Source organism: Erythrolamprus reginae, chromosome 6 (genome assembly GCF_031021105.1).
Source record: "Erythrolamprus reginae isolate rEryReg1 chromosome 6, rEryReg1.hap1, whole genome shotgun sequence".
Taxonomy (NCBI): Eukaryota; Metazoa; Chordata; class Lepidosauria; order Squamata; family Dipsadidae; genus Erythrolamprus; species Erythrolamprus reginae.
In genome coordinates, this window is record NC_091955.1 from 55,879,484 (window position 1) to 55,905,640 (window position 26,157).

The following is a 26,157-nucleotide window of genomic DNA, read 5'->3' on the forward strand; positions in this document are numbered from 1 at the left end:
GCTATAGTACCTATGAAATCATGTCTGAATTCCTCTACAACACTATATACCTAAAAAAAAACTTTTAAGATATTGAATTCCACATATGTTAATACCAAACATAAATCGTACCTCATAGTACACTTGGCAAAAGAAAGCAATTTAATAATTTAACTTATTACTACAGCTTGACACTTTAGTTTTTAAAATATATGCTCTTTAGCAGCCAAGTTGTGTCAATTTCAGTACCGATTAATTGAATTACAATGTATTCTGATAGCTTTTTGTTATATTGCAGTCTTCCAGACCTGCAAACTAGGTTATATTCATGGCAAATATAAGGAAGCAAGAATTGTTGCTTCACATCAGTTCTATCAGTAAACACTGGATGTAACATAAGCATTTTTGTTTGTTTTTAAGTAGAAGAGCAATAATATATTTTCTTGCAACATAAAATACTATCTAGAACTTAAAGTAACTTGCATTCAAGTAAAAAAAACCTAACAGATAGTCAGTACAGTGGTACCTCGAGATACGAGTTTAATTCGTTCCGGACCTGGGCTCTTAAGTCGAGCAGCTCTTATCTCGAACGACTTTTCCCCATAGGAATTAATGTAAATAATTTTAATTGGTTCCAGCCCTCAAAAAACTCACAAAGTTAGTCTAAATTATGCAGAAAGACATGTTTTTAATGAAGAAATGTACATGTACATATAAATGAATAATGAAGTTTCTTTCACTTAACTTGTAAACTTTCTTAAACTTTTAAATTTACATATGTTCAACTTCTCTGCCACCCAATCCTGTAGGACAGAGGTCCCCAACCCTTTTTGCACCAGGGACCGGCTTTAAGCGATCAAGAGAGGAATGGGTGAATGAATGGACGGAGGGTGGGAAGGAAGGAAGGAAAGAGGGAAGGGACAGGAACAGAGGAAGGAAGCAAGGAAACTTATGAAAGGGGAGAGTAAGAGAGGAATGAGTGAAGGGAGGGAGGGAAGAAGGTGGGAAGGAGAAAGAAAAGAAGAAATAGAGGAAGGGAAGGTAAAAGAGAGAAAGAAAAAGAGCAAGAAAGAAAGAAAGAAAGAAAGAAAGAAAGGGGGAAGGGACAGGAACAGAGGAAGGAAGCAAGGAAACTTATGAAAGGGGAGAGTAAGAGAGGAATGAGTGAAGGGAGGGAGGGAGGGAAGAAGGTGGGAAGGAGAAAGAAAAGAAGAAATAGAGGAAGGGAAGGTAAAAGAGAGAAAGAAAAAGAGCAAGAAAGAAAGCTGCAAGCACCCCCCCGAGCCCCCCAGGCCGGCTGCAACCTTTTAAAACACGCGCGCCGCTTCGCAGCTGTCTCCTGAAGCCGAACGCGGAAGTTAGCGTTTGGCTTCAGGAGACAGCTCCTTGGCGCTTGTATCTCGAATTTGGGCTTGTAAGTAGAACAAAAATATCTCTCCCCTCCCAGCTCTTATCTCGAGTTGCTCTTAAGTAGAGCAGCTCTTATGTCGGGGTTCCACTGTATGATACTTCTAAAAGTGTATGATGCTTCTAAAAGTAAAACATACAAGAAATTATAGTCCAGTCACTCTAACATCTGATTGGTAGAAACAGTGAATGAATGAATGAAAACATAATGTGTGCATAGAGGAATAAGACTTGCTGAAGGGAAATCAATATGAATAAATCTTGCCTTACTAACCTTTTTAGTTTGTTGATAAATGTAAAAGCTCCATACATGTGCGTGTATCCGGTAATTCTGCTGATACAGTACTTATATTTTCAATTCTGATGATACTTATATTTTCAAAAGTATCAACAACCACATATATGGAAGTAATTCTGCTGATACTTATATTTTCAAAAAAAAATTCCTTGATAAAGTTCCTTATCACATATTAAGTTAGCTTAGTAGTCATGGGATAAGAAGCCTGAATTGCTAATTGACTTTTTAAAAAAACCCCAGAAAATTAGAGTTGAGAAAGAGATGGAGTCCCTCAAAAATCTATTAGTTTGCTTATGCATGAGCTTAACATGAAAGGGGAGCAGCAAGATGGCCAAATTTGTAGATACAGTGGTACCTCAAGATACGAACCCCTCGTCTTACGAACAACTCGTGATACAAACCCGGGGTTCAGAAAAATTTTGCCTCTTCTTACGAACTTTTTTCGAGTTACGAACCGGCGTTCGGAGACTGCTGGGAAGCCGCGCGGCTGTTTTAAAAGGTGACAGCCGGGCGGCGGGGCTTCCCAGAAGCCTCCCGAACGTCGGTTCGTAACTCGAACAAAGTTCGTAAGAAGAGGCAAAATTTTTCTGAACTCCGGGTTCGGTTCGGGAGGTTGCTGGGAAGCCCCCCAGGCCGGCTGCGACCTTTTAAAACAGCCGTGCCGCTTCCCAGCTGTCTCCCGAAGCCGAACGCGGAAGTTCGGCTTTGACGTTCGGCTTCAGGAGACAGCTGGGAAGCGGCGCGGCTGTTTTAAAAGGTCGCAGCTGGCCTGCGGGGCTTCCCAGCAACCTCCCAAGGTTCGGGGGGTGCTGGCAAGCCCCCCAGGCCGGCTGCGGCCTTTTAAAACAGCCGCGACGCTTCCCAGCTGTCTCCTGAAGCTGAACGCTAAAGCCGAACTTCCGCGTTCGGCTTCAGGAGACAGCTGGGAAGCGGCGCGGCTGTTTTAAAAGGTGACAGCCAGGCTGGGGGGCTTCCCAGCAACCTCCCGAACCGAACCCGGGGTTCAGAAAAATTTTGCCTCTTCTTACGAACTTTGTTCGAGTTACGAACCGGCGTTCGGGAGGCTTCTGGGAAGCCCCGCCGCCCGGCTGTCACCTTTTAAAACAGCCGCGCGGCTTCCCAGCAGTCTCTGAACGCTGGTTCGTAACTCGAAAAAAGTTCGTAAGAAGAGGCAAAATTTTTCTGAACCCCGGGTTCGTATCATGAGTTGTTCGTAAGACGAGGGGTTCGTATCTTGAGGTACCACTGTACATTTCTTTTTCATGGCACAACTATATTGAAATATCATATACAATTTTAGTCAACTTTATTTTCATGCTTTCCTGTGAACCAACTTTTAACATCAGGTTATTGCTCAAGACAATGAATGATGCTCATAAAATAATTTATCATGCAAAATACGCTAAACTTTTATAACTTTATTTTAACTGCAGACTTCTGGATGAAGGTAAGTTTTACATAAAAGCTTGATCTCATAAGAATGCCACAAATGTGCTATAATGTTTGACCAGGAATCTAAACTATATCATTGATAGAACAGAATGAAGTCCCGTTTCCCTTTATGCTTAAAGAACAACTTCTTCTACAAAGAAACACTGACTAACCCTTTTCCACTACATTCTTACGTATAACTGTCATCAATAGAATGATTTTCCACTTACACACTTATCTCATCATTAAAATTAGAGTGATGACAAGCATTTAGAAGATGATTTTTCATTTGCAGATATTAAAGAACTTTTCTGCATGCATTACACCTTAATGTCAGGGTTCCAAAGAGCATCCAAAATTAAACCAGAGTCCAAAGCAAAATATTCCTTCAAGTTCCAATTTATTAATAGAGCCATGTTGGCACATCTGGTAAATCCTGAATCTGAAGCTTCCTAGGTTTCACCACCCAGTTGAAAGTTCAAGTCCCTGCTCCCCCACCCACAAGCCCTTCATGTTGTCCAATCTTCTACTGCCATGCTGGCAAAGTCCATCCATCTCTTTCCGTGTAGATGCAGAGGTGGAGAGACAAAGGATGACCTTGGCTTTCTAGAAAGAATTTGTTATCGCTACATGGTAGCAATTTCATACAATTTCCCCCTCCCATTTTCCAACAATAGAAAATGCATAGTAGAATAGTATAAAGTGTGGCGGGCCTAAGATCTCAAATAAAATGGCTTCACCCTGACATGCAGCTTCCCCTAGAAGAAAACTATATCCTAAAGAGAGAGAAAGAAAAATAACATAGGGGGTTAACACTGCATCAATAACTCCCCTCCTCCCCAGGACCCTTTGGCTTGGTTGTGGAATTATTTAACCAATCTGTCAACTTTTTCATCCCAACTTTTTACCCAGATAGTCTCAGACAAAGGGTACGCTTTCTAATGCACTAGATATTGTAAACAACCCTTATACAATCTAGAGTCTAAAATCTTCTTCATTTCATAACGAATCTCCCTTTGTATGACTACTGGAGGAGGGGATGGTTGGTCTGCAGCCTTAAGTTAGACCCAATCAGTTTTCATAAGATACAATGAAAGACTGGATGAATCTTTCCCATTATTCTAGATAAATCAAGCTAAGCTATGACTGGGTTGATTATCTTAACTATGGTCCTAGTTTCTTGCTAGGCATTCTTAACTATATATATTTGGTGAACAAAAAATTGAAACAAGAAGTGTATTTTCCAAAGTTCCGGTTTGTCCATTAGGTGGGGTTTTTTTGCACTCTGGGGCTTCAGGAAAGTCCACCCATTTCTTTCCGTGTAGGTGCAAGAGAAAGGATTATAGAAATAATTTGTTGTAGTTACACGCTAGCAATTTAATATAATTTCCCCTCTACCATTTTCCCATAACAGAAAATGTATAGTAGAATAGTATAAGGTGTGATAGGTGTAATATTCCAAATAAAATGGCCTTGGTCTGATACTTAATGCACTATAAATCCCACACTCAAATTTTCATAAGGCTCAAACTACCAAATTTATCTCTGCTTCATGAAACAAATCCTATGAGTATTCTCTGAAGCTTGCCAAATTAACATGCTTAAACTGAGATCAACACATCAATTTATATTAAATATATAGGTAATATTACATATGACGGGTGAACAGTTTCATCCCAATTTAAATGGAGTTTTGTCCATTGTTTGAATACTTTATCCCCTCATATTTCTAAAACTGAAATGCAAGCCAAGAATTATTTGGTAGACAGATAAACCAGAAACCTACGCCTCCCAACAATCAGGTGCAATAAATATGGCATTGGATGTTTTTGCCTAAATAAGTGAGAAGGTCCTTGTGATATTACTACCCACAAGGATGGTATCGAAATGAACAAGATCAAACAATATCAGGGTTCAGAGGCATACTAGTTGGTAAAATTTGAATAATGTTAGGGCATTCCCTGGAAGCAACGTAAGTTGGCATTGCCTAACCATCATGACAAATGGGGAAAAGCCACCAGTTCACGGATAGGACTAGCTAAAGAAGCTAGTTCAAACAGCACAATTTGTTATTGCCACATTGAATATAGGCATGGTCTGCTGACTGTATGTAGTGGTGAGCTTGCAGAGATACTAAGGTGTGCATGTAAGATACCTGTTGGAAAGACCAGGAATGACATCAATGGAGGATATAAAACAATCTACCATAGTATTTCCAACAAAAAAGTGTGGTTATTATAGCACGCACTGAACTTTATTGCTGATGTCCACTGATATTTTGATCACCTTATGTTAATTGTCAATGATGCCCCTCTCCATCAACTACATGCTTTCTTGGCCTTCACACCTCAATGGATGTGATGAAGAAGAGAAATAACAGTTTCGAATGAGACTACAAGATTGTATATAAGTATAGCAAGAAGACTTACTGTTTCTCCATAGTTACCTAAGCACACATTGAAATGTGCAGGAAGGTTACAAATCTCATGGCAACATTATGATGGACAGAAAATCCTGGACCTTTCAGAAGTAAATTACTACCTCATCACTACCAATATGTTTTTCAAAAAGTGCATCAGTCACTGATGGTTCTGTCCTGTCTAATGTGACTTCACCAGCAGAAAATACAGGAAAAATTAGTTTACGTGGAACTGTAATTTGCAAAAGACAACAAAAATTGGCATCTGTGAACGTCACTGCAAGAGTGGCAAAGAAAACTGTTGTAAAGACCAAAGTCAATGGTACTAGGACTTATATAAACAATTGTACCTAAATGAACATGAGAAAAACATCTATCAACTAGTGAAAATGTACACTAAGACAGTAAATGCATTGAACACTACATGTGTGCTAAGAAAAAAATGGGCAGCAACATAAGAAAATCCTGAAACACTGGCAACAGCACATCGCCAACATCTTTTAATGTCAAATTTCCATACTTGCAAATTCTTTGGTTCAACTAAAATCTGCTCTAGTCCTGAGCATTACACCTGAAAAGATTATCAAAGCTATCAGAAGTATGAAGAATTCAAAAGCAACTGACCTGGACAATCTACCAGCAGACATCTGGAAGTTGAAAGAACTTTGTAGTACAGTAGTTGACTGTCAAGAAAACTCTTCAACTCTCTGGCCACATGCCTCCTAATTGGGGCACAAAAACCGTAATCCCCCTCTTCAAAAACAAAGCTGACCCAACACACCATTCCCACAACCAACAAATCCTCTCACTGCACACAATGGAAATTTTGAGACGTTCCTCAACCAGCATTTCCATGACATTTTTGAAATAAGTATCAACCAGTGTAGTTTTGTCAAATGCTTGAGCACTGATACTATTTGTGCAACTTGCATGCTCATGGAAAAACACAAAGAAGTCATTGTACATGGTTTTCCTCAACCTAGGAAAAGCTTTTGATTGTGAGCAACATTAATTGATATAAAACACTCTACACGAACATGGTATACCTGAGCTACTCATAAAATTTATCCAGATGCTTTATATTAATGTCAGCAGCCAAGAATTATGTATCACCGGTTTTTCTTACAGCTTTCCTGTGAAAGTTGGTATGCACTATTAATTACCATTGCTGTTGATTTTCATCAAGGATACCATAATGTGAGATTTGCATCATAGTGCTCTCTGGGCTTTGCTGACAATTTCCTGCTTGCAGCTACCACCAGGAAAGTAAAGGTGGAACTACTATCTTAACTTATTTGGTTTGTGCCTCAATATCAAGGAGACTAAGTATCTACAGTATCTCCTCCACATTCAGGTCAATAGTAAAGATCTAGTAAAAAAGCTATTTCCATTACTTAGAATACCATTTGTAAAATGACAGTGGATGTACAATGTACACGCAACAGCAACAATACTGTCATGGAAGGAGATCACTGAACGCTCTGTGATAGGCCTGTGCCAATTCACCCAAAATCAAACGCGTATAATAACACTTGCATGGCATTAAGTGCTGACCAATTACCAAAAATCCTGTGCATCCTTTATACACCATGAAGATCTGCATGCATCATTAGACATTTCCCTTCTTGAAAATATCGACAATATACTCTGGCATTACATCAATAAAATTCCTTATGTTCCTTGGCCAAATAAAGTGTTCTGTTCTGTTCTATTGTACAGAAAGAAACTGCAGGAAAAACACCTATATTATTACAAGCATATTCTATGAGCAGAACCCTACACCATTGCTTGCACCACCTACCACTTTAGGATTGATGACAAATGCCCATGCGTAAGACTAAAGCAAAGATGGCAGGGAATGGTAATTAACACGGCCATGAAAATAATCCATTTGGACTCAACTGCTACCTTTCATTGCATAAAATGGTATTTTATGCTCTGAGTCCTCGGAGAGGGGCAGCATACAAATCTAATAATAATAATAATAATAATAATAATAATAATAATAATAATAATTATTATTATTATTATTATATTTATTTACTGTATTTAGAAAATTATAACAGGATATGCTTTAGGAAAAGTGAGTGGAAGACTTAAGTTTTCCATTTTTTAAATGATACTTAAAAGATAACCAAACATGCAGAGATTTTTCTGTTTTAGTTTTGTCCAAATAAAAGTTAAAAACTGAAAAGTTGCTTGTTTCATAGTTTAGATATTTCCAAGGCAGATATCAACATAAGTTATTTTAAACTTCCTCACTAATAGTTTTCTATAAAAACAGAACTCTTGTGGAGAATGTTTGGAGACTGGAATATAATCCTTTTTTTTAGCTTTTTTTGGTGTGCGCGCACATTGCTTTAATTATATTATGTATACAATTCTGGTTAACAATTTGGAGTCCCTATTTATGAGAAAAGTACACAAATTGAATAAACAGTTTCTAATAGTATCTTTAACTTCTAGTATGCTTTCATATTATTTTTGGTCACTAAAAATAGAAAAAACGTAATACTGTATATCTGTATTCTACCAAATGTTCACTAATCATATTTTTGCTCAGAAGCTGTTATCAACTGTTTAGCAGTAGCATAAAATGTTTCAATTTTTTAAGATACTGGGTAAAATGTTTGCACTATAGGCTAACTTATTAAAAATAATAATTCCTATATTTCCTTTCCTCCAGGAGGTCAAGTCAGATTATCTAACACCACTTTCTCCAATTTCCCCTCAAAACAATAATTCTGTTGGCAAGCTGAGCTGAGAGTAACTGGCTCAAATCACCTGCTGTTCACAGCTACCAACCTCATTGTATAGAGGAATTATGTAGTTTCAAGCTTTCTCCTGAATATATAGGGCAATTAGGCATTTAAGGAACAAATTAGGCACACTGAACATCAGAATGATCTTGTCAGTTTCTGAAATTTATTTCCAAATGTTAGACTGCCACAAGCTCTCTCCTGCATATTTATATAGACTAATCCTGAGTACGCACATAGCAGGGATTCTGTGGAGCTCATTTTATTCCTTCTGCACGGTTGGTGGGTATATTTCATGATACTCCTTACCCTTCAAAGAATTGTGGCTTTAGGGAAGATAGAAACTCCTGCCTATGTCTTCCTATGATCTGTTGATACAAGACACATTTTAAACTCCCCAACTATTTTCAAATTTGAATATCATATAGATAAATGACCCTCATGTTTCTTGATATGTTGTAAGCCGCCCCGAGTCCTCGGAGAGGCATAGCATATAAATCCAATAAATGAATAAATAAATAAATTATGGTCATTATTGTTATGGATGTTAACATCTCAGGTTTCAAAATACCTTTATCAAGTTATAATATTACGCATGGCTTTTGCATATGTGTTGTTTTCTTTTATGACAGTTTTTTTTCTGGGGTGATGGGCTCTCTGTAGAAAATCTGCTTAAAGGTCAGTATGTGAATTTCCTCCTTTCCGTGAGTCACACATATGGATGAATAACTTTTTAAATGGAAATGAATTATGTATGATTATCAGAAACTGACCGAAGAATGAGAGTCCTTCCAAATATTGCTATGTCTAGGAAGCAAAGTTATGTATATATGGTTGAAGGTGGGGGGGACTCAGCACATAATGATATCATATATTCCAGGAAATATTCTGGAAGAAGGCTTTCAAAACTGATGCCAATTTTGTAATGGGAGTATAAGTCTGGATGAAGATTACTTGTTTGGCCAGCTCATGGCAAAATTGTGATGGCCAGACCGTAACTTTAGATACACTTTAGAAGATCAAAAATAAGCATAAACAATTAACAGGAGGAAACATCACCCAAATACTATTTTATGATGTTATTAACAGGTATTCTCAGCATCCAATGAAGCAAGGTTCAAAATGGTGCTTTGAGGCTGATCACAGGGGACCTGATTAATGAAAAGTCAATACTGAATTTCAAATGAAATATTTGGGTAAATTTTACCAATCGTCCTACTGTCTCCAATGTCTGAAGCAAATATTAAATCTAGGCAGATTCATACATTATAACCAATGTAATAATTCACTTAGGGACAGCATATTCCAATTAATAAAATGGGTTAAATATGTATTGCTTATTCAAGTATAATCATTTATAAAAAATTACAAATAAAAAACTTAGCAGCAGTCATTTGTTCATTTGCAAGCCAAACTAGAAAACATTTCTTAATAGGATAACTGCAACATTCACACATGTCATCTAAAAATAAACTTATTTTTCTTCACATCCAAATTTATGCAGATTTAATCTGAAAAAAATTGCAGTTGAGTAAGATGTCTTTAATCACACATTTGAGATTCTCAAAACCAACTTATTTGACATTAGGCCACTTCTACATTATTGTACGTAGCGTATATTACCTTAGGGAAAAAGAAAATTCATTATCAAATACATCAAGGCAATGGTTTACCACGTTAGGAAAACCAATGCTGATTGAAGCCAATGTGAATGAAGTGCTTACTACCTGAAATAACTTTCAACACCTTTTATTATCCTTTGGTTAAAACTAAATCTGGATCTTATAATATACAAGTCATAAACCATTATTTAAAGAACATGGTGACTGGACACCTGAAAGCTGACACCTGCCAGAGCACGGAACAACTCAAAGAAACAGGGCAAGATTGGAAGATGTGGAGACACCTGGCCCATAGAAATGCCAAGAGCTGGACATGATTGAATAGATATCATCATCATCATTACTATAAGTCAAGAGAAATGAAAAAATGAAACCACATTTAAAAAAATAATAATACAGGTATCTCTCAATTTACCAAAATTGAGAACACAGTTTCCACCTTTAAGCGATACGGTTTTAAAGCATGACCACATTGCTTAGTGATGTGACCCTGTGGACCTAGTTTTTAGCTGAATCCTTGTCATTAGGCAAAGAAACTTCCTGCCAGCTTACCATAACCACAAAGTTAATGAGGAAATCAGCAGGAAGATGATTATTATTATTATTATTATTATTATTATTATTATTATTATTATTATTAGATTTGTGTGCTGTCCCTCTCCAAAGGCTCGGGGTGGCTCACAACATAACAATAACACAATGCATTACAAATTCAATAGTAAAAATTTAAAACCAATTAAAAACATTAATAACATAACCAATATTATAATAAAATCCCCAACTACACAATCATACACATTCAACCCAGTCCATCATACAATAGAGGTCGAAAACAAAACAAAGGGTTGGTGGTAATTATCGCCACGCCTGGTGACAAAGGTGGGTCTTCAGCATTTTAGGGAAGGCAAGGAGGGTGGGGGCTGTTCGAATCTCTGGAGGAAGTTGATTCCAGAGGGCCGGGGCCACTACAGAGAAAGCTCTTCCCCTGGGCCCCGCCAGACGACATTGTTTAGTCTATGGGACCCAGAGAAGGCCAACTCTGTGGGACCTGATTGGTCGCTGGGATTCGTGCGGCAGAAGGCATTCCCAGAGGTATTCTGGTCCGATGCCATGTAGAGCTTTATAGGTCATAACCAAAACTTTGAATTGTGACCGGAAACTGATCGGCAGCCAGTGCAGGCATGGGCATACCTAGGGAAGCCCATGATTGCTCTCGTGGCCGCGAGAAGGTACATGCTGCTCTTATGTAGGCTGGGAGCAAGAGAATGTGGGGACGGCTAGGAAGGATGTGCAAAAGTCACAGTACAGGTTTGGTAGCCAAGAATATATTATGAGGGTTGAGGAAGCTGCATCAAAGGCACATCGTGGATCAAAGAGGTGTGGGTCAAAGAAGGAATACACACGAACAGCAGTAAGGATTGGGGAAGGTGTGAGAGTGGCATCAGAGGGAAGAGGAGGGAGGGTGCATGTGCGGTCAGAGGGCATGCATGGGGATGAGCATGTGGTGGATGTGACACAAAAAAAAAGTGCTAAGGAAAGATCACAGGTAATTAGAGATTGAGACCTTCCCTGTCAGCTTCCACACTGACTTTCTGGGGAAGCCAGCAGGGAAGTTTGCAAATGACAAGCACATAGTTGTGGCATGCTTGGCAAGTGGGTGTAAATGCAAATTGGTTATCAAGGTCAAATCATGTGACCATGTGGATACTGGGACAGCCAGTACTCCCAGAATTGGTTGTAACCACCATACATGCAACATCGTAATTTGAATGCTCACTGACCAAATGGTTATAGGTTAAGGACTACTTATACAACAATATACTGTACTACTTATACACATACCAATTATGTTACAGTTTTGAGAGGGGGGATGTGAACATGATTTTAGCACTGTACTAAAAAGTAACAAAATAATTTTATGCAGGATAGGAAATAAGGAAACAAATGAACTCAAAATAGTTTATCTCAATACTATTCATTATATCTACCTATACCTTTCTATTCTAGCAAACCATCTTTTTCCCATCATGTTCATATACCAATTTACGCACTGCTCCAGATGTAATAAAGATGAAATATAAACTAACAAATATGATGAATATGAAACTATTTCAGTATACTTTGCTGAAAAATAGTGCACTTACACCCAAAGGCTGCTAATCTTTAGTATTGTTGGTATTCTTTCCAAACATGAAGCATATACAGTGTTCCCTCGCTTTTCGCGGGGGATGCGTTCCGAGACCACCCGCGAAAGTTGAATTTCCGCGAAGTAGAGATGCGGAAGTAAATACAGTGATCCCTCGATTATCGCGAGGGTTCTGTTCCAAGACCCCTCGCGATAATCGATTTTTCGCGATGTAGGGTTGCGGAAGAAAAAACACCATCTGCGCATGCGTGCCCTATTTTCATGGCCGCGCATGCGCAGATGGTGGAGTTTGCGTGGGCGGCGGGGAAGACCCAGGGAAGGTTCCTTCAGCCGCCCAGCAGCTGATCTGCTCGGCAGCGCAGCGAGGAGCTGAATCGGGGTTTCCCCTTTGCATGGGCGGCGGGGAAACCCCGATCTTTGTCTGCTCGCTGCTGCTGCGGCCGCCCAGCAGCTGATCTGCTGGGCAGCGCAGCAGCTGATCTGCTGGGCAGCGCAGTAGCAGCGAGCAGACAAAGATCGGGGTTTCCCCGCCGCCCACGCAAAGGGGAAACCCCGATTCGGCTCCTCGCTGCGCTGCCGAGCAGAGAGGGAGAGATAGAGAAAGAGAGAGAAGGAAAGAAAGAGATGAGAGAGGGAGGAAGAGAGTGTGAGAGAGGAAGAAGCAAGATAGAGAAAGAGAGAGAGAAAGATGAGAAAGGAAGGAAGAGAGTGACGTCATCAGGTGGGAAAAATCGCGATATAGCGTTTCGCGAAGAACGAGATCGCGAAAATCGAGGGATCACTGTATAATCATTCATTTCAGCTTCTTTTACTAAACAGAAAGAACCATGAACAATATTAAGAAGCATATTTCTGCTGCATTTGGAAGATATTTAATATCTTCCATACCAATGTGACCACCACTCCCGCCTATTCTAAAGCACTTATATTTGGTAGTAAATCCAAGGGCATGACTGCGAATCAGGTCCTCAGGAACCCCACTCTTGTAGTTAGCATAGAAACATAGAAGTCTGACGGCAGAAAAAGACCTCCTGGTCCATCCAGTCTGCCCTTATACTATTTTCTGTATTTTATCTTAGGATGGATATATGTTTATCCCAGGCATGTTTAAATTCAGTTACTGTGGATTTATCTACCATGTCTGCTGGAAGTTTGTTCCAAGGATCTACTACTCTTTCAGTAAAATAATATTTTCTCATGTTGCTTTTGATCTTTCCCTCAACTAACTTCAGATTGTGTCCCCTTGTTCTTGTGTTCACTTTCCTTTTAAAAACACTTCCCTCCTGGACCTTATTTAACCCTTTAATATATTTAAATGTTTCGATCATGTCCCCCCTTTTCCTTCTGTCCTCCAGACTATACAGATTGAGTTCATTAAGTCTTTCCTGATACGTTTTATGCTTAAGACCTTCCACCATTCTTGTAGCCCGTCTTTGGACCCGTTCAATTTTGTCAATATCTTTTTGTAGGTGAGGTCTCCAGAACTGAACACAGTATTCCAAATGTGGTCTCACCAGCATTCTATATAGCGGGATCATAATCTCCCTCTTCCTGCTTGTTATACCTCTAGCTATGCAGCCAAGCACCCTACTTGCTTTCCCTACCGCCTGACTGCACTGTTCACCCATTTTGAGACTGTCAGAAATCACTACTCCTAAATCCTTTTCTTCTGTAGTATTTGCTAACACAGAACTGCCAATACAATACTCAGATTGAGGATTCCTTTTCCCCAAGTGCATTATTTTACATTTGGAAACATTAAACTGCAGTTTCCATTGCTTTGACCATTTATCTAGTAAAGCTAAATTATTTACCATATTACAGACGCCTCCAGGAATATCAACCCTATTGCACACTTTAGAGTCATCGGCAAATAGGCAAACCTTCCCTACCAAACCTTCCCCTATGTCACTCACAAACATATTAAAAAGAATAGGACCCAGAACAGACCCTTGTGGCACACCGCTTGTAACCTGACTCTGCTCAGAATACTCGCTGTTAACAATAACTCTCTGATGTCTACGCTTCAGCCAGCTGAAAATCCATTGAACTATCCAGGGATTAAGTCCAATCTTCACTAATTTATCTATCAGCTCTTTATGTGGAACCGTATCAAAGGCTTTGCTGAAGTCCAGATAGGCAATATCCACGGCACCACCTTCATCCAACACCTTTGTGACATAGTCAAAGAAATCAATGAGATTAGTCTGACATGATTTGCCTTCAGTAAAGCCATGCTGATTTGGGTCCAATAAGTTATTGTTTTTTAGGTGCTGATTTATCCTCATCATGGGCACAATTCTAAAGCAAAGTCTTTTAGTTTTTTAGCCAGTCAGTAATGGCATACACATGTAGTCAGCAATATGGCACAAACTTAAAACTACCCCCTACCGAGATGTCAAAGCTGCCAATGCTTCTGTGCACCCTTTTGTTTGAGTTACCGGTACTTAAAAAACTATTTTGCAAGCAGCTGAAAGAGGCAATGAAATCTTTTCCTGCATAGTTCCTTATCTCAATTTAATGCACGGTAGCTACCAAGAAAAGAGGCAATGGGTGACCCAGACAAGCAGTAGCTTGTCTCTGCACTCAATTCATTTCTGACTACAACAGCTGAAGTCCCATATATCTTTTCACTCCTTTGCTCTTTGCCAGCAACAGAAAAAAGCAAGGAAAGCTTTCCTCTTCATTTCCCCAACTGCTTCTCCTGTTTATCTATTTCTTGCAAAACAGGAAATAAAAAACAATTGTACAGTATTATGTATCGGTCAACAGCTTCTCAGCTTTACTTTTTGGCATTTTCTTTCAGCTACTAATGAAATTATGTTTTAAAATCATAGCAATAGAATTTTTTCTAAACAACAGCATTATGATTAGCTTGCCTTAACTGATAAATAACAGAATTCTTCTAAACAAAGGGAAAACTTCAAATATTTGTCTCAGAAAAATAAGATCAATAAGAATGAGATACAAGGAGTTTGGTGGGATTTGAAAGCAGGGAACCATGAATTTAGAGTAGCTAAAATAATGTCCATTTCTCCTCTGGTTGATGTAATTTCATTCTCAAATACAAAGTCATTGTAAAAAATTACTTCTCATGGAGTAAAGAGAATATCTCAGATTCTACAGAATTGCCCTAATCATAAATGAAGAGTTCAACTCACATACTATCAAAGCAAATCCTTTAAGCAGCATGCAATTTACTTCCTATTTGGAGCACCCTTAGTACTTTGTCCACTTCTCTGGTTGGCCTTTTTCTAGGTCTTTTGCAAAAGCACAGAAGCTACTTGCCTTGAGGAAAAGCAGCCAATCTAGTGGACTGACCTATCTTCAGTCCTTCACTTCAAACCTGCATTGAGATCCTATTTATTTTGCATAGGCTTAAGATCCATAACCAATTTTTGTAAGTGGTATTTGACACTTGCAATGTTCATACTGAACAGGCAATTAATCGAGTGGTCCATATGCCCAATCCAAAATTCAATATGTTGCCTAAAGACTGAAGCTACTGTTCTGCCTATATCATTGACAAAAGATAATTAACAGTTTCAAAATAAGTAATTCATTCTAAGAATTTGTTTTTATTTTTCCCGTTGCCATCTATTTCTGAAGGCTTTACTTATCAGTCCCTTTGCCTCTTGAGGATATCACTCTTAGATTCAAAAGAATCAGCTTGTTCCCTTAGACTCAAAAGCCTACTGAGTAGAACAATGGGTAGAGTGCAGATACTGTCAGTTTTGTAGCTTCATTGTTTATCTGAAAAGCTATCAGAAGAGGGAGAAAGATCAACTGATCTGCCAAGGTCACAAATTGTTTCTCTTAGTGCTTAAAGTTGTTCCTATTATCATAGATCTAGGACTCTTATAAATCAGTTCTGCTTTTTAAAGTCATGAATTTCCCAACCACTGCCACAGCCTATTTAGGTAGAAATCCTTGTTTAAAAAATCTTTGGCTGAACTACTAGGCTGCGTTAAACTAGAAATCTAAATCAGCTAAGTCCTTGGAAAGGAGGATTAGAAGAGAGGACATACAGGTAGTACTCAACCTATGATCATTTGCAGTACTAATGGTCAAGGAAAGAATGCTCCGTAAAGCACTTCCAGCAATTGTAAAATGTTAAGCCAACCTCTTCAGGTTGCATAGCCAGGTGTTTGGTAATTAGTTCATATTTTTTAAAAATGCATTTATTAAATGTATATGCCGCCAACTGCAGAAAAAACAATTGCTGCCAACCTGCCTTCCATTGAGAACCTGTATACTGACTGCATGAGCAAAAAAGAGAGCAGTGAAAATATTTACTGACCCTTCACATCCTGGACACAAATTGTTTCAACTCCTGCCCTCAAAATGTTTCTACAGAGCACTGCACACCAAGACAACTAGACAAAAGAACATTTTTTTCCTGAGCGCCCTCACTCTACTAAACAAATAATTCTCTCAATACTGTCAAACGTTTTACTAAATCTGCACTTCTATTTCTACTAGATTTTTCTCATCATTCCTATCATCCTTTTCCTTCCACTTATGACTGTAACTTGTTGCTTGTATCCTAAGATTTTTATTAATATTGATTTTTTCTTCATTGCTTATTTGACCCCTATGACAATCATTAAATGTTGTACCACATGATTCTTGACAAATGTATCTTTTTCTTTTATGTACGCTGAGAGCATATGCACCAAGACAAATTCCTTGTGTGTCCAATCACACTTGGCCAATAAAGAATTCTATTCTATTATATTGCTATTTGAAATCTTCTCTTGCAGCTTTCCTAGAAAGTCCATGGGGAAGCTGACAGGGAAGGTTGCAAGTAAAGAACATGTTGGATTTAAGGCCTGTTGTCTCAATGCACTGGGGGATTTCCATTCCTCTCCCTGAAGGAGAGACAATACTGCAGGGATTTGGATCTCAAATTTAGCAAAAAAAAAAAAATAGTAAATACCATCGACTGCTCTCACAGTTGGTCTCTCAGATGGAAGGGGAAGAAGGTCTAGGCCTCCCACCATGCCTGGGAGACCTGCGTCCTTTGTCTGGCATTCTACTTAATGATCACAACTGGGAGAGTCACTATTGTAGTTGCTTAATCTCCACTTTGCTCAATGACCAACATTCAGGGGCCCAACTGTGAAAGTAAATGTGGGTATAGTCATAATAATTCTCACAATAATACATGCTTGATATATGTTTATATAATGCACTTATTATTAATGTTTACAACTGTACTTTGAGTCAACACCAGTTTTTGAAGTCAAGCACTCTAGGTGTGCCATGTAGTGCTCCAACTATCTTGGAAAAACAGTTCAACCTCTATGTCTCAATTACATATAAATAACAAAAAATATTTAATTTTAAATAAAAACATTTAACATCAGGTAAGCTTGTAGTAATGTTCATTTTATTTTAAAATAAGCAAGCAAGCATCAGTGACATATTTAAATGCTCATATAAAATGTGGCACATAAGAAAGTTAGCAAGAAACAATGAAGTCTACCATTCCACTCATTCTTGTTTTTCACATATAACTGGTGTTTCAAACTAAAACATGCATGCATGTCTGTATAGGCATGTTAAGGCACTAGGCAATTTGGTGCTGCTGTTATTACCTAAGCTTCCACTCACTGGCAAACTGGAACTAATTGTACTAAGAAGAGAAACCAAAGGGCCATGTGCACCAAAATTGCCAGCCAGCATCACTCTAAGCAGCCAATTTGCATCACAATTGATCATTGTAAGAACCATGAAACATTAAGAGCTAATTATTCTTTCCTTCTCCTTTGCCATCTCCTATCTCCTTTGCATCCTGTGTAAACTTAAAGGCAAGTATTGCTTTGTTTTTATTATTTGGTAAGACTATTTCCATTATTCTGAGGATCTTTATATTTCATACTCAAAACCAGGATATATATATATATTAAATTGATAATCAATAAGATATCTGAGAGAGCCAGCTTTGTATAAAGGAAAAAAACAATGGACTAGAAAAGGGAAGACTAAATTCTAACCACAAAACCAGATAGGTAACTTTGGACTAGTCATTTTCTCTCAACCCCAGTAAAAATATTGTGGCAAAAGTCTTCCAAAAATCATGTCAAGAAAACTGCAAGGACTTACTTGTGTAAGCAATCATCAGAAATTGAGACTAAATTGAGGGCACAAACAAAAATAGGTGTTAAAGCAAATTATGGCCCCAGTGAATGGTGATTACAAGACTGTTGGTTTTACTTTTATCTGTAAACCAGAGACTGCACAGCCCTTTTAAAATAATCCAGTTATGTTAGGTACTACTACTACGTCTACTACCAGCAATCTCTTTTTATTTATTTATGACATTTATTGGCCACGCATCTTTCCTCAAGGTAATAACAACTGTATAAACTACAAATATAAAGTACAGTGGTACCTCTACTTACAAACTTAATTCCTTCGGTGACCAGGTTCATAAGTAGAAAAGTTAGGAATCAATGTAAAAGCAAATAATGCATGCGATTGAGGGAACCACAGGGAGGGTGGAAGCCCTGTTTCCTCCCAGGAGATTCCTAGAGAGGCCCCATGGAGGCTTCTCCCTGCCTTTTCCGGTTAGTTTCAGAGGCTCAGATTTGTAAGTGGAAAATGGTTCTTGAGAAGAGGCAAAAAAATCTTGAACACCCGGTTCTTATCTAGAAAAGTTCGTAAGAAGAGGTGTTCTTAGGTAGAGGTACCACTGTAATATAAAATCTAGAACACCCAATTAAAAGATGGGGGAGGGGAGGTAGGATCCATTGGTATTCAATCAACCACCTCTACTGTGATACTCCCCATTGGGGCACCAAACTAAGTGACAGAGCCAGGACTTTAGGCTCTTCTGTAAGGTCAAGAGGGTCAGGCTGACCTCACACGGGAGGGGAGCAAAATATTCCACAGGCCAGGTGCAATGGAAGAGAAGGCCCTGCTCCTGGATTTCACCAGTTGGAATAATCAGGACCTGCAGCATACCTCCTGACAAGGGAGGGGCAGGCTAATCCCACTGTGATGAGAGGGTTCCTCAAGTAGCTGAGTCCATTTTACTTTATTCTAAGTCTCCATTTCACAGAGATAGCCCTGCTGGGAATTTCCTCATTGAGTAAACCACTGTAAGAGAAAAAGCTTTGTTATGAGCTCTGGAAGTTGAGAGATAATGAAAAAGACATCATTCCTACAAAACAATAGGTTAAGCAGTATAGGAAAATAACTGGGAGTTCCTATCTTGTAACCTATCAACTGTTACCTAAGTTACAAATACCAGTACTGTACATGGCAATGTGTATCTGTATGTTCAGAAATGATCCTTAGAAACAAGAACAGAATGAAAAAGCAGAAATATACAAAGATTAAGACATATGTCAGTAAGCGGGACCATTTGGAATTCTGAAATGAGAATATATACTGAGTTGAAAGAAACAGCAGATTAACAGATGCAAGCAAAAAGAACCCCCTATGAAAGAGAACCAGAGGGGAGAATGGCAAAGGCAATTTTGTTCAGATGAAAAAACAATGTACAGTAATACACAATACAAAGAAAAGTTAAGAATAGAAAGTAGACAGAAAACCTGGTGAAAAGGGAAACCTCTACTGGACTAGTAAATAAAATCCCTAATGCAATAGTTGCATTCACACATTCTAGTAAAGAATGTCTTCCTTGGTTTAGATTTAGACTTAGTCTTCTTCCTAGCTAGCATATGCCCGCAGATGCAGGGTCTGATTTTGATTTAGACTTAGTATATCCTGTGAATTCAACCAATTGCAGTCAATTTAGTATAACATGTTTAAAGAAATTAGGGTTTGGTATGAACTGTAAATAAACTGTAAATAAACAGGAAAGACAAAGAAGGTAAATAAGGACTAGAGAGAGATTTTGATAGGCATTCAAAAGAAGAAACGTTACATGTGTAAGAACTTTGTTGGAATTGATTCATATCAACTATTAAAATTAAAATTATTGATATTGATTATATCAGTTGTCTAATAATTGACTGATGCACCAAGTATTTCAAAACTAGAGACAGATGACATTGTTTATTTATTATTATTCTGTCTCATTGCAATCAAAAAGGTTTTGGTGGCTTAAAGGCTATATAAATATAAAAATTAAAATTAATATTTTAAAACCATCAAAATAATCTTAACAATGACAAGCACGTCAGTCCTTACATAATCACGACACAAAAATAAAAACAAGAAATAGTTTTTAAAAAGTGGAATAAGAATACAAATACTTCCCAAGAATGGTTACTATGACTATTTGTCTTCCTTAAATAACTAAGACAAACAGTTCAATAGAAATTAGCCTCTAGTATGACACCTAATCAACCACTATAGCCCCATAATTTACCATTTACCTACTTTAAAAAAAAATAACTTAAGCAAGAAGCCCTGAATGGCAATTTATTTCAATATAAAAATATTCTGTGTACTCTTGAATTTAAATAGAAGTGCCATTAATGTGTGCATAATCAAATCTACGACTATAGCATGAACAGCAAAAAGAGGAAGGGAAGGTGCCCAAAGAAAGGAAAAAATAGTTAAGGCTAAAAGTAACAGGCAAGTGCAAGTGTGGTAAAAAGTGGGAAAGTACTACCCAAGTATTTACTTGACCTTAACAACTCTAACCTTCTGCATTTCTTCTCGGTGTTCATGGTTTCTCTGATGCAGTACAATATTATATTGCATAGCATCATGGAAGACTAGGCCAGAGAACAATACAAAAAATAACAATCAGATGTCTGACAATGAAGCCTTGAATAAAAATCTTGCAGGCTCACAGTTCCCAGGAAACTACAAATATCTGTGTGCAATTAATACAAAAAATATGGAATTTCTCGAACATGCTTGACAGTCATATAAATAACTATAGATAAAATGTCAGGTGCAGGGAACAGCTGGGATAGGACTGTGCTCAAGCTGAAACATGCGTGCTTTAGGATATCAATCCATTTCAATCCAATTATTTTGTTCCAGGAAGATATGGCAAGCAAGGTGTGGAAAAATGCCCCAAGATAATGGCAGCTAAGGGGAGAAAATGGGAACACTGGAGTAAAGGCATCAATGGGATATGCTGTGTTGTGGGTAACAGAGGGTATTCAGGCCAGTGGGGTAGCCTGTGCTGAGAATTACTAAGAGACAGAAGAATAATCACTAACCTTAACCTCTTCACCCAAGCCTCTGCCCCCACTTTTTTTTGGGGGGTGGGGGGTGGGGGGGTGGGTGGGGGAACAAAACAAGGAACAAAAAAAAAAGTTCTGGGTTTCAGTTCCTGATACAAAAGACTTCAGCAGAATCTCCAGAATGTTATTTTACTTTGGATCTGCAACAATTACTTCCTCATTTTGGCCACAACTATACAACAAAGGTCTTTGTCACTGAACAAAGGTTCCTGTGGACACCAGAATTTCCAAGGAAATTTCCTTGGATTCCCCACCAACCCATTCAGTTTAAATTTTTGTTTTGTGGCTAACCAAGCCCCTAAGACAATTTGTGAAAAAAGCCTCACTCTAGAAGCCATTGTTACCACTATTTGTTCCAAAATGAAGAACGAAGGCAGTTGTTAATACCGTGGAAAAACTCAACAGTATTTTTAACATTAATTATATAATTTGATTAATCTTAATGTACAAAATATGTAACAGTTCAGCAAATGAATACCAAATAAATATTTTTGGAAAGAAACTGGGCCACAATGTACACAACACATTACAGGATAATTCATTTTATATTCACATAGCAAAGAGACAGATGAACTTTATTTAAAGCAAAAAATTTACAATAGTAGTGAAAAATAAAGTGAAAATATACTTCCCATATCATAATATATGCAATGAACCTAAGATATGTACTTTAATTAACACAGTATTTCAAGATTCATTTTGTAATTTCCATTACCCTGATTTTATTTCCTAAGACATGGAAGTCTACAGGTATAGTCCTTCACACAATCTTAAAATGAAATATTGCATATATCAAGTTCCATTATTGCACCAAAAATGTATCAAGTGAAAACACGTGAAGGGAAATATACATTTGAGACAATAGATATGCATGATTTAAAGTAATAAAAAGTTAAATAAATTTCAGTTAATTTAAATTGTTCTTTTTTGTATCGATACAATATAATTTAATAGTTCAAAATGAATGGTCATGCTCAAAAACAAAAATGTGTAGATCAAATTACTGGAATAATCTGTGAATTAATTATCCAATGATTTCCACTGTTCTAACTTCATATTTTGGTTATTTAATATACTGCTTAGGCACTTTAAATTTCTTTTTTTTTTTTCAAATAAAAAATTATGTTAGGGTTAGGGTCCAGATTTAATGTACAGTATATGTTACTGTAGACATGACAGACATAATAGTGCAAACAGCTTAAGCCCCAGATAAAGTGAATCACTGATATTTTGGAGTAGAGTTATATAAAGACTTTTACATATTAAACAATTCTATATCAGGTCCCCAAGAACTTTTAATGGCAGATCAACAAGCAGTCCTCCAAACTAATGGTTTCATACATTTGTAGGCAGTTCTTTAAATATTCTTGATCAAACTATTTGAAGATTTTAAAAACTTAATTCAGCATTTGAGCTGAACCTGTAAATGCGTTTGTAACCAGTTAAACCACTACTTTCCCAATTTGACTATTTCACCACCTACAAACAACAACAAAAAACCTAGGAGTATCTTTAGGATCCAAACTTAAGTCTTTGGAAAATTGTAATATCTGCATGTGAACGCCTGAAAGTTTTATATCCTAAATATGTAACTTATAGAAATCCTAGAGTCACTTTTGTGAATTATGGGTCCTAGCAAACAAAGCACTACATAAATGCTGTATGCAATTACTCTGTATCACTACCAAAAGTAAGACGACAACACAGAAAATATGTGCTTAGCACATTTTAATATATAACATTATCTACAGATAACTTTTAAAAAGTAAAAATATGTATCATCCTTATGGATGAAGGTGTATAAACATAAGGCCATATCTGCAAACTGAATTTTAAGTGTTGATATTTCAATATTGTTCCTTGCTAATCAGAGAATATCATCAGGGTTCATGAAATATTTCAATCTCCTTACACCAACTGAGAGCCCTTTCATCTGTTTCATAGTAATATTCTCCATCCATCCTGCTTTTAGAAGTCTCTCATGTATAATCAGGAAAGGGATGATGAATACTGTAAAATAGGTTCCCAATCTTACAGTATTATTCCTTTAAAACATTTTGCCACTGCATTAAGACAGCAGTTTCTGATGAATTCCTAATTAAGACACATTTATACACCTTTCATTTGCTACACTATAAATCAAATATAGTGAACGTTATTCTTTCTATTGTTTCTTCACAATCCTTGATTTGGTTATTTTTTTCTACTGTCTCTGTAACCATCATTGATTTGTTAATAGTTATTTCTTGTTATTTGGTGCCTCTTCTTTGTGAATATCTCAAAAATCTGAATTCTTAACAGTATCTGTTTGCATTTAAATCAGCAAAATTCATATATTTAAATTTATAGAACAAACACAGCAGCTTCACTATCCATTGGGGGTGGCTATAACAGCATTAGAACTGTAGGAAAGGTAAATGAGGACCTGGATTGTGGGGGCAATATGCTGGCCCTGAGTCTATGGAGGAGGGCAGCATTAAAAAATAAATAAATAAATAAATAAATAAATAAATAAATAAGCCAAAAGAATAGGCATTTACAGTATTTCAACTTGGTAAGCCCTGCCCTACTTAATGAAAATTTTCTACAATGCATGTGGTTACAATACATAGCAGCAATATATCACATGGCAACTTTTATCAGTTAAGTTTCCACATGCAATGTATCTCAAGTCTCTCCTCTATTTGGGGATGTTTATACCAATGTCTTTAAAATACATATCAGCTGATAAATTCATGGGACAGTAGTCTCAGCCACCAATCTTCCAAGTACCTATACTACTTGGATTATAGCTTCCCCTTTCCACTCACCCCCTCCCTCAAGTGAGGGTGAATTCATAAGCTGGGTGCTGGCTGCAATCCCCAGAAAGGATCTTACAAGCATGCATTAAAAGCCACATAAGATCTACAGTGTCCACGGCTGTTTTTGACCAGCTTGGCAGGCTAAATCTACAATTCATAAGGATGCTTCTGAAATGTCTCCTTTACTATGAATACATTGGTAGTCGGGGTATCCGCAGGGGAAAAAGGGAAGGCTACAACCAATCGTTTCATTGTCAGCAATAGAGCTCACAGTCAAAAGTCAACGATCTTACAGGTAGGAAAGCAGAGCAAGCCAGCCTCAAGTTCAGAACTAGGCACAACGATCCCCTTGCAAGACAAGGCTGAACAGCTGACTCCCCACCAAAAGGGAATCACACGGAGGAGACCGAAGCAATGGGAGACAGCCAAGGCATCGGCTTCTTGAGCCGGCGGCGCGGACACCCTGCTGAAGGGTCGGGAGGGGGGTCATTCCAAGAGCGCAACGCGGCGGCGGAGCGAGCTGCGCGCTCTCGGATCTCGAAGGGGGGGAAAGCAGCAGCAGCAGCAGCAGTTCGCTCTTGGTGTAACCAGGTGGCGCGGAGATTGGGGGCCGGGCAGCCGCCAACTGGCCGCCCGCCTTGCACGGGGGTGCCCTCAAGGTCACACGGCGCTTCGCTCCGGGGCGGCCGGCGGGGTCGTGAACCCCCCCACCGCGGAGAGGGCGCAAGCGGGCCCACCGCGCCGACCCAGGTCTCATCACCGCGCGCCCCCCCCCCTCCCACACACACACCTCCTTCCGGCTCGCCGATTCTCTCGCCTGCCGGCCTGCGCCGCTCAGCGCAGCCCCGACACACCTGCCTCTCTCTTTCCAGCTGGAGGTCCCCCCGGTCGTGGCGCCCTGCCTCCCTCGCGTTTTCAGCTCCTTACCTCAGGCTCCTTTACCTCCGCCCAGGTTCACACGCGACAAGAACGGCGGCTGCCGCCATCGGCACCAGCGCTTGCTGCTCGCCTGCCGTGCAAGGTCCCCCCCCCCAATCCAGCTCGGAACGCTTAAGCTGCTGCTGCTGCCGCCGCCACCGAGCAGGGAGGGGGGAAAGGAGGCGGCAGCGGCGGAGGCAGCAGCAGCAGCGGCGGCGGAGGAGGAGGGAGCTGGGTTCCCCGCCCCGCCTTCGGCACTAAACACCCTGGCAGCACCTCGCCCTCGTTAGTCGGCGGTAGGCGAGCGCGCGTGGAAAGCCGAGCAGCTGCGCTCGCCTTCCTCTCCTCCAGGCCACTCCAGCAGGGAAGGAGCCGGCGGCTAGGTCGGGTCCCCGCCCCAAAGCCCCCGTAAAGAAGACCCAGCGCCGTTCTCCCACCCACCCCTCGCCCTCCGCCGAAGGGCTGGCCACTTACACGCTCGCGCCGTGCTCGGCCGATTCCCCCCCCGCCTCGAGCACGCCAGGAGCTGCCAGGCTCCGAACCGGCCCCGGTCCCCGTCACGTGACAGGGTCTCGCTCTATTTGGAGGAAGAGGAGGAGGAGGGGGTTCGAAGGCACGGCGCCTTCGTGGGCATGGGGTGGGGGGGATAGAGGGAGGGCGGGCAGGAGAGATGGGGCGGGGACTGGGAAGGGTGCCCGAAAAGGCGGTGAGTGCCTCTTTTCCCCCCGCCTTCCTGTCGCCTTCCTATTGGGTAGGATTGGGTTGACGTGCTTGTTTCCATGACGTGTGTGGGTCGGGCCGTGGCGTTTGATGAGGCCCGGCGGGCTCCGGGTCGTTGACTTTGCCACGAGCGTTTCCCTTGGGGAGGGGGGCGGCGGGGCGAAGTGGGGCGGTGGGTAGTACTAGTAGCCGTTTTGCCCTTCCTTTGCGCTGCCTTGTTCCCGCCTCTTTTTTCCGATATTAACCCTCTTCCGAAGAGGTCCCCGCCGGGCCGCTTGGCGCTCGCGCGGGCAATCATACTGTTGCTTTATTTCTGCCCACAAAAAAACACGGCGGGGTGGAGGGTGGGGAGATGGATGGTAAGCTCGTGAAAGGGGCAGTGGGGGTGGTGAGTCAGATCACCCACCGTCCCTAGGCTGAGGTAGCTGGCTAGTGGAATGTGGTGCTTAAGCTCTGGTGCAAAAAAAGACGCCGGAATGAG

General features: G+C 39.6%; 1 protein-coding gene across 2 annotated transcripts in view; it reads right to left on the reverse strand.

Moving 5' to 3' along the window:
- Positions 1 to 25,661, reverse strand: part of ATP2B1 (ATPase plasma membrane Ca2+ transporting 1) — a 103,043-nt gene extending 77,382 nt beyond the window's left edge. The window contains exon 1 of one of the 2 annotated variants that reach the window (XM_070755807.1): positions 25,431 to 25,661. The gene's annotated coding sequence lies outside the window, so the exon portion shown is untranslated. Of the gene's footprint in view, positions 1 to 24,965 lie in introns of both variants that reach the window. The other variant, XM_070755806.1, reaches the window with a different exon arrangement.
- Between the last annotated feature and the right edge of the window lie 496 nt (positions 25,662 to 26,157).